This window comes from Bufo bufo, chromosome 4 (genome assembly GCF_905171765.1).
Source record: "Bufo bufo chromosome 4, aBufBuf1.1, whole genome shotgun sequence".
Taxonomy (NCBI): Eukaryota; Metazoa; Chordata; class Amphibia; order Anura; family Bufonidae; genus Bufo; species Bufo bufo.
This window is the reverse complement of record NC_053392.1, coordinates 316580886-316589323: the sequence shown is the minus strand read 5'-3', so window position 1 is coordinate 316589323 and position 8438 is coordinate 316580886. Positions and strand designations below refer to the sequence as shown.

The following is an 8438-nucleotide window of genomic DNA, read 5'->3' as shown; positions in this document are numbered from 1 at the left end:
GAAGATGCCTGAACAAAAGGTTTGTTTGCTTGATAAGTTTGTTGCAAAATTGTTCTGATCTGTTGTCTGCTCATTTCCTGTACTCTGATCCTCTGCTGCCTGATCTGACTTGTGCTTGCTTCCCGTATTGATTCTACACTGCATGCCCTGACCTGAGACTGCTTGCCCTATTGCATGCACTCTGTCAAACCTAATCTCAGCCTGCCATGTATTCTGCCTGACCTGTCGGTGCCATGCACTGGCATCTCTGACCACTGTGAGTCAGCTGTTAACCATATGGAGACTAATTCAGGAGGTAGTGGCCTGGTGGTGCCCGTGCAGCGAAGTCCAGATCCCTCTATAGGGTTTAAAGGGTGAATACCAGAGGACTGTCAGGATAACGCCCTTAGGCAGTGGCGTAACTATAGGGGTCACAGCGGTCACAATTGCTACCGGGCCTCCAAGCCAGGGGGGCCCACAGGGCCCACTTTTCCAGTGGCACACAGCCAAGACGCAGTGCAGGGGGAGGTGGCTTTGGGCTGTAGGACTGCACAGTGCGCATCACATTTTCCCCTTAAAGTCGCACCAGAGCCAATAAATACGGGCTGGAGGAATGGATACTCTGTAAAAGAAGACATTAGCGACCAATCAGTCCCACGCGCTGCAGTCTCCTTTTCTATAGCAGCTGTTACCTTGCCCGCTCCTCCTCTGATCATGAGGCCTGCTTCTAAGCTTCGGTAGTTGAGCCCATCCCCCACTCCCTGCATAACTTTTCAGAGCAGGAGCCCTCAACATAGGATGACTGGTGGCTGACTTTCTGGCTGTTAGCTGGAGCCTGATAGGTCTGCTAGTCTCCTGTCACTGCATGCAGCTCGGCATGGGCAGAAGGGAGTCTCCATCTACTTCCTGATAGAAGGGATCAGAACTGGAAGAGAAGTCTGAGGAAGCAAGCTGACAGCAGACTACAGGTGACACAGGAGAAGGGGAGGCATGTGTGGGTTCTCATATGAGGTGTGCCTGCATGTATGTATTTAAAGCAGGCATCCTCAAACTGCGGCCCTCCAGCTGTTGCAAAACTACAACTCCCAGCATGCCCGAACAGCCTACAAGTATCAGCCTACAGCAGGGCATTGTGGGAGTTGTAGTTTTACAGCAGCTGGAGGGCCACAGTTTGAGGATGCCTGATTTAAAGGATTACTCTCATATTTTTTTTTATTAGCTAGTTTATTAGAGCTAGGTATGTATACCTGAGTTAGTCTGTCAATGATTGCCAAAAGATCTGTAATTACCTTATAATAACAGCTTTCATTAATGTCTCCTGTCCCTTTCCACCGCTCCCTTAAAAGACCGTTGCTATGGTTCATCTGTCTCCGGCTAGGAAGACAGAGGGGAGGTCCTTCACACTGCATGCCTGCATTAGGCTTCAGAGTTAGGAGGCGTGTCTCTCAGTAATCCAATCTGATTGGCTGGCAGGAAGCTGATGGCTACAGCAAGTTTGTATGTGACCTGAGGGAAAGCAGTTTTGGCCTCAGAGAACTGGCAGAGGAGCCATATTGAGAAGATCTTCGTAATGTAGGATTCAAAACAGTAACTAAGTGGAAAACTCAAGGAAACCAGTGGTAAGTGAAGAAACTAAAGATTGCTTTATGCATAATGCTGCTGCAGCAGTAACATATGCTAAAATGGATTTTTTTTTTATGAAAATATGACAGTTATCCTTTAAGTAGACATGCTTGTGACCTCAGTAGATGGTGGCTAATCAGGAATAGTATGATTTCAGGGATTTATCCACATGTTCCCATCTCTCAAATTGGCCCTCAAGGTAAAAAATACTCTATTCCCACACTACTACCTTCCTCATGTGTATTATAGGTGTTATAAAACTTCACTTTATTGGTGTCTTTTTTTCATAAATGTGTAGGGCAAGTCAAGTGATTCTGATTATTATTACAAAACTGCCTTCGAAGTTTTCCCTCATCCGTCTTCACAGCACAGTACTGAGCAGTGAAGACCCCCGTGGCTCACAGTTGATGCACCTACTGCCTCCCTCCTATATCACTGGCCATATATACTATACATATTTTGCCCTGACATCAGTACACCGTCTGTGGTGAGTGCTGACAGTGTACGATATGTGTGATCTGTCCAGGAAATGCAGGAGATCAGACAGTGATCTCATGCTTCTCCTGGGGCCTAATTAGGGTGCATTCACACGACCGTATGTATTTTGCAGTCTGCAAAATGCAGATCTGCAGAAGATACAGATGACGTCTGTGTGACGTCCATGTTGCATCCGTTTTTTTCCCCCAGACCCATTGTAACTACACCTATTCTTGTCCACAAATGAACAATAATAGGACATGTTCAATATTTTTTGCGGGACTTTGATATGGACAAAGGGATGTGCTGTTCGCATTTTTTGCGGCCCAATTGAAATGAATGGGTCCACATCCCATCTGCAAAAAATTTGGATTGGATGCAGACAAACAATGTGGTTTTGTGATTAGTCAGCAATACAGATCACACATACACTGTGAGCGCTGTGGCAATGTGAACATTGAGGTGTTGTTTGCACCAGGAGCGTGTCACCAAGGGGCCGGCCTTGGTGGAGTAAAATACCTAGTCCAGGTGTCCACTAAAGTAGTTGGGGGACATCATATAGATAGTGTAGCTGGTTCAGCTATTTCAGGGTGGGCTTTTACTGGGAACAGGCAATGTGTTGGGTGGGTGCCTGTTCCCCATGCTCCAGTCCGGGACTTAGGACATGCTCACGTCCAGGGATTCCATTTAATCTGGTTTCTGCAATTGGGTGTGTCTCACTCTGGAGAGTGTGCAGACAGAGGCCTGGTGAGGCTCTGTCAGTGTGGTCTTAGCTAGGCAAGGCTAAGGGGCCACGAGGCTATGCAATAGCCTGAACTTTGGTGGACTCAGCGACGCCCGGTAACAAGCATTGAAAGGTCAGAGTTGGGAGGATTGCTAGACCACAACCCCCTTCAAAGGTACTGCATTTGTTACAGCCTGAGGGCTGGTGGACTGTATGTCTGGGCTAAGCCGCACCTGGTTCCATGTGTGAACGCTATCGTATAGCCGAGTTAGGGATATGATGTTTATTATGTTTAGGTAGAGCCCAGATGGGCAGGCTTTTGTTTTATGCCATGTTGTGTCAAATAAATTGCACTGTTTGGACCTGAAACCCAGTGGTTATGAAGATAATTCTGTGAGAATGACCCCCGAATAAGAGACGATCCCTACAGCGCTCACCACTGACAGTGTATAAAACAAATTATGTGGTAAAAATAATCAGAATCACTTGCCCTACAAATAAAAAAAAAAAAACATGAATAACAGTTACACTATTAAAGCCTAAGTGAGGTTATGAACCTGTCAGTGCTCTGTGTTCTGTATATAAACATGTAGTATTACACTGTATTGGTCATCAGCAAGCAGATTGTTCGGCGGCCACAGCCACCATCTGATTTCTTATGTGCCTGCAGGTCACATTGCCACTGTAAGATCAACACCCAGAACTGCAGGTCACAATTATTAGATAAACTCCCCCCCCCCCCACCACCACCACCACCACCATAATTCACTAGTAATTTGGCATTTCAAGGGTTTGGGGTCAATGACATTATTGGTTGCACGGAGTCAGGTGACAGTGCAGCATGGGCCCGGAGGAAGACCAGGGAGTGTGGCTGGAAGAGAGGATGCTGGACCTGGAGAGTGGCACCACAGCAGGAGAGGCAAGTTAATTTTATTATTTTAAGATCTGATATGGGCATCTGAAATGGAGGTCTGATGAGGGTCTGATCTGAGGTCTAATATGGGGGGTCTGACATGGAGACCTGATCTGAGGTCTGAAGTGGAGGTTGACATTGAGGTCTAAAGGGGGAGCTGATCTGAGGTCTGGTGGGGGGGTCTGACATGGAGGTCTAATGAGGGTCAGATCTGAGGTCTGATATGGGAGTCTATGTCAGAAGAATCCCAGCAAACGCTCAGTGTTTCAATAAGGTATATTCTTTATTTCAGAAGATAATCAAAGATAAAAATAATGTGTTTTGGCCCATTCAGCCTTCCTCAACTGCTCTATTACCCTGTATGTTTTGTAGAGCTGTAGAGGTAATGTTTTCCAAGTATGTCTTCAACAGTAGGGCTGGAGGGAAGGGGTTAGGTTAAGAATTTGGCATGAGTGGGGGTGCCATTAAAATTTTTATCTTAGGCAAAAAGGCAATGTGCTCCCCTGTCCATGGCCACAAAGGACTGAGGGACAGGGGGCCCAAGCTGAACTCTTGCACCAGGGCCCATGAGCGATTAGCTACACCCCTGCCCTTAGGATTAGCCCCAAGGCAAATCCGTTTGTTAACACAGTGGCATTTTGTGGCAAAACTGAGTGTCTGTTCAGACCACACCTGTAATCATTTACATATCTGCATATACTGCATAACTGCATGCCAAGTTTTGCAGCAATATGAAATTTCTCTCTCTCTCTATAGATATAGATATATATATTTGTGTAAGGGGCTTACGGTAGTACAGTGAAGAGCCCTGGGAAAGCAGGGAATGAGTGCAGTCGGTTGTGGTGTGCCGAAACCGAGGATGAGGTAGGCCTGAGAAAGAAGAGGGCCTACCCAAGGAAAAGATATGGAAGAAATGAGTTGTAAATGAGTGGAGTGGTGGGAGGGTCAAAAGCTCAGACCTCAATGAAGCAGGAGCCAGGTAAGGGGAGTGCCCTAAATAGGCTGGAGGCGGACCTCAGCCCCTCCCACAAATCCAGGCAATCTGCCTTAATACTTGTGTAAGGGGCTTACGGTAGTACAGTGAAGAGCCCTGGGAAAGCAGGGAATGAGTGCAGTCGGTTGTGGTGTGCCGAAACCGAGGATGAGGTAGGCCTGAGAAAGAAGAGGGCAAAAATGGAAATAACCAGTTTATTGTAGCCAACTGATGTATCAATAGCTTTACCCGACATGTTTTGGAAAGCCACTCTTAAACTCTTGTGTTGGATTGGGAATGTATTGCGCGTAAGTGGATGACTTCCAGCACCCCAATTTCCTGATGAAATGAGTGAGGATGTTGGCACTGGAGGCCGTGGACGTGTCTCCAATGCGAAAGGAGTGCCCTGAGTAGTTGGCTGCGTTGAGGCCTAGGTGTGTGAGGGATGACCCGACATGGGTCATGAAGGTGGTGGTGGTGAGTACCGAACCATGTAGTTGAAGTAGCGGTTGAGAGGGTAGAACTTGTGACGCTGATTGTGAGCATCCAGGACCCTGACTGGACACCATCTGTTGTGCGTGGGGTAATATGAAATGTTGACGGGTAAGTGCTGACTATTCTTGGAGTGAGGTAAGGACAGGATGTAGTGAACCATGTGTTTTGACAAGTGGGAGACAAGAAGACAAGGTGAGGTTCGGGTCGTGGAGGCTGTAGTGAATTTCCCGGAACTCAGGAATCCGTATAAGGCCAAGTAAATGCCGTATTGATGATGGAGTTGGTATCTGTTTCCAGAGGCGTGGCGTCCAGTAAGTCGGATAATGCTTTGAAGATATGATTGATTATGGGTAGCCTCTGGGCTGGACGTGCGGGTTCCGTTTCCTGAATACCTCTGAGTATGGATTTGATCTGGTGCGAGGACATGAAGCTGATGTTATTGGGGTGTATGATTAGCATATGATGTTGAAATGCCAGTGAGATATGGTTTGATGGTGTTGTATGACATGAGTTTGAGGTGGCAAAAAGAAGCTAAGCGGGACAAAGACTGGCTATGCCGCATGATGCCTTCTAATCCAGAATGAGCTGATTGAAATGATGGAGTGATGGAGACCGTGGGTGACGCTGATGGGAGAGCTTGATGAAATGCCTGAAATTTGACGCGAGACAGACTGTCAGCTGCCGTATTGCCCACCCCCGGGACATGGAAACAATGCAAGAAGAAAATATTGCAAGCGGCCAACCACGGAAGTCTCCGCAGAAACCTCACGATTGTGAGACATTTGGAACGATCCTGTTGATGAACTGGCAGGTCGTATGGTTGTCTGAATAGCCCCGGACCGACATGTTTGCCCATGAATGACCCCACGCTATGGCCGCCGCCACGATGGGGTAGATCTTGAAAAGCGCTGAGGCAGTGGAGAATCCTCCCAAACCCCGGACCGCAGGAGGCCAGCTGCCCCACAGCCAATCGTTCCAAAAAATGGCCGCGAAGCCTGTGGTAGATGCCGCATCTGACCAGATAGAGGGGGAAGAGTCCGACGGCTGAGGGAGAAACAAGCTCCCGCCATTCCAGGTGGACAGAAATCTCCCCCACATGCCCAGACCTGCCTGCAGCGTGGGCATCCAGGGACAACCTGTGCGAGTCGTGTAGGAAAAAAGCGGAGAGGTGCAGGAGCCGTGATATAAATGAGCGACACTGAGGTGGATGCGCATGGCAAAGATCAGGGAGCCCAGCAGGGACTGCAGTTCTTTGCGGTTGCCGGTGCTGAGTTGAAGGTAGTTGCCTATGTGGGCGAGAATGTCCTGGATCTTCCCGGATGGCAAACTGGCTTGCCTTGAGGCTGAATCAAACTGGGTACCCAGGAAAGGTGATGACCGTGTCTGGCCCTTCTGTCTTCTTGGTGGCGATGGGTACCCCAGGTTCCTCCTCCGGTATTATGTGCGCCGGGCTGACTTCTTGGTCCTCCAGGCTAACGGTCGACGTGATCACTGGCAATCCGGCCGGTGACGCTGCCGGCCCCGCCAAGGAGAGGGTCGCGGTGACCGATTCCAGCCTCTCCAACCTGGCGTTGACTTTAAACATGGATGACATTTAGGGAGGACAGCATGGTATGTATATCCCCTGTGCTGGACTGGCTAGGTCCTTTCCCTGCCTCCCTGTTATCGATTGGCGTGCGCAGCAGCCGGAAAAGCTCTGCTTCCCTCGCCGTGGCGGGGAAGGGAACATGCCGTCACCTTAACTCCGTCGTTATGCGCGGGATTGTCCAGGATCTGATGGGTGCTGGACTGGCTAGACCGTCTCCCTGGGTAGCAGTGACGGATCTAGCAGGGGTGCCAGGTAGGGAGAAGTTCTCTTTCCCTTCCAGAGACATAGTAAAACAAAACAGTGATTAGCTTGGGAAAACACAGGATCGTGCTGGCTAGCTAGGCCAGACGGCGAAAAAATTATACTTGCATGGTGACAGATGAGGCCCTGCTAATTTGCCAAGCGGCTTGAGAGGCTCTACCTATGATTTGGCGCGAGGGGTTAATGAGGCCACTTGTGGTAGTGGCAGGAGTGTTGGCCTCTCGGTGACTGTAAGACAGGACTAGGGGAAGGGAGTGACAGGTGAGGCCCTCTCTATGCAACACGCGAGGCGGCTTACTAACGAGGTGGCGCGTTGGGCGGGTGCCTCTGTACGTTTGAGGCGGGGTGTCGGCCTCGCGGGACCACTAACTGCTGGCGAAGCCAAGAAGGGGGTAACCTAGTGGGATGATGGTGCCCCTAAAGCCAGCAGGCTGACCCTAACGGGATTATTCGAAATGTAAGGAAGACTTTTGTTAATGAGCAGGTGAACGTACCTGGTGGTAAGAAAAATTCTCCGGATACATGGTAGTGCAAAATACAATATAGGTTGACCGCCTGAAAAAAAGGGGGAGGGTAGACATGAAATAGTGTGATGAAATGTGCAAATGCATATGGTACATATACACGACCGGAAGGATCATGGCGGTTGTTCATGAAACGACAGCTTGCGCCTGGTGTGAAAAGAGACCAGTGCGTGCCGTGTGGCCATGCCCAGGCGGAAAGCGTGTGCCTGCAATTTAATGGAACATTTTGGACCGTGTCCCTGCAATTCCCACCTATTTATTGATTATGATGCAACAAATTATAATATATATATTTTTTTTTTTTTTTGGATGACCAGATGATGACTCCTCCCCCCAGTGCTTCCATTATTATTGATTTTTTTTAATTTATTTATTTATTTATTTATTTATTTTTTCTAGGCTGATGACCTATCCAAAGGGTAGATCATCGTTTAACAAAAAGGTGGAGAACCCTTTTTTTTTACAGACTCTTTGCAGCTGAGTGTGTGTATGGGAAGTTATGCCCTTCCAGCCAGAAGAGCATTTATAAGATCATACATTGATTTTGGACAAGAGGGCCTGGCTTATAATCTTTCATGTTTATTCCATTGTTGTTGGGGCTGCTGAGGTGTTATGACTGGAGGGGCGTGCTGGAAGGCTCCCCTGCCGTCCGACAGCGGCCCCCCGCAACAGAAGCGGCGCGCACGGCCGCCGGGACACCGCGCATGCGCCAACGGAATCGCCGCGCATGCGCAGAACCCCGGCCGCGCATGCGCAGACCAGACACCAGGACGCGGCCGGGCGCCATCGGCCGCGCGGCAGGAGGAGCGGTAACCAGGCAGGAGGTGGTGGGGAGGGGATGTCAGGCCAGCGGTAAGCCCAGTGGAGGTGAAATGAATGGG

General features: G+C 49.1%; 1 protein-coding gene across 1 annotated transcript in view; it reads right to left on the bottom strand.

The window, feature by feature from the left end:
• The window catches only part of KLHL32 (kelch like family member 32), a 316085-nt gene that overhangs the window by 95004 nt on the left and 212643 nt on the right, over positions 1-8438 (bottom strand). The window lies entirely within an intron of this gene.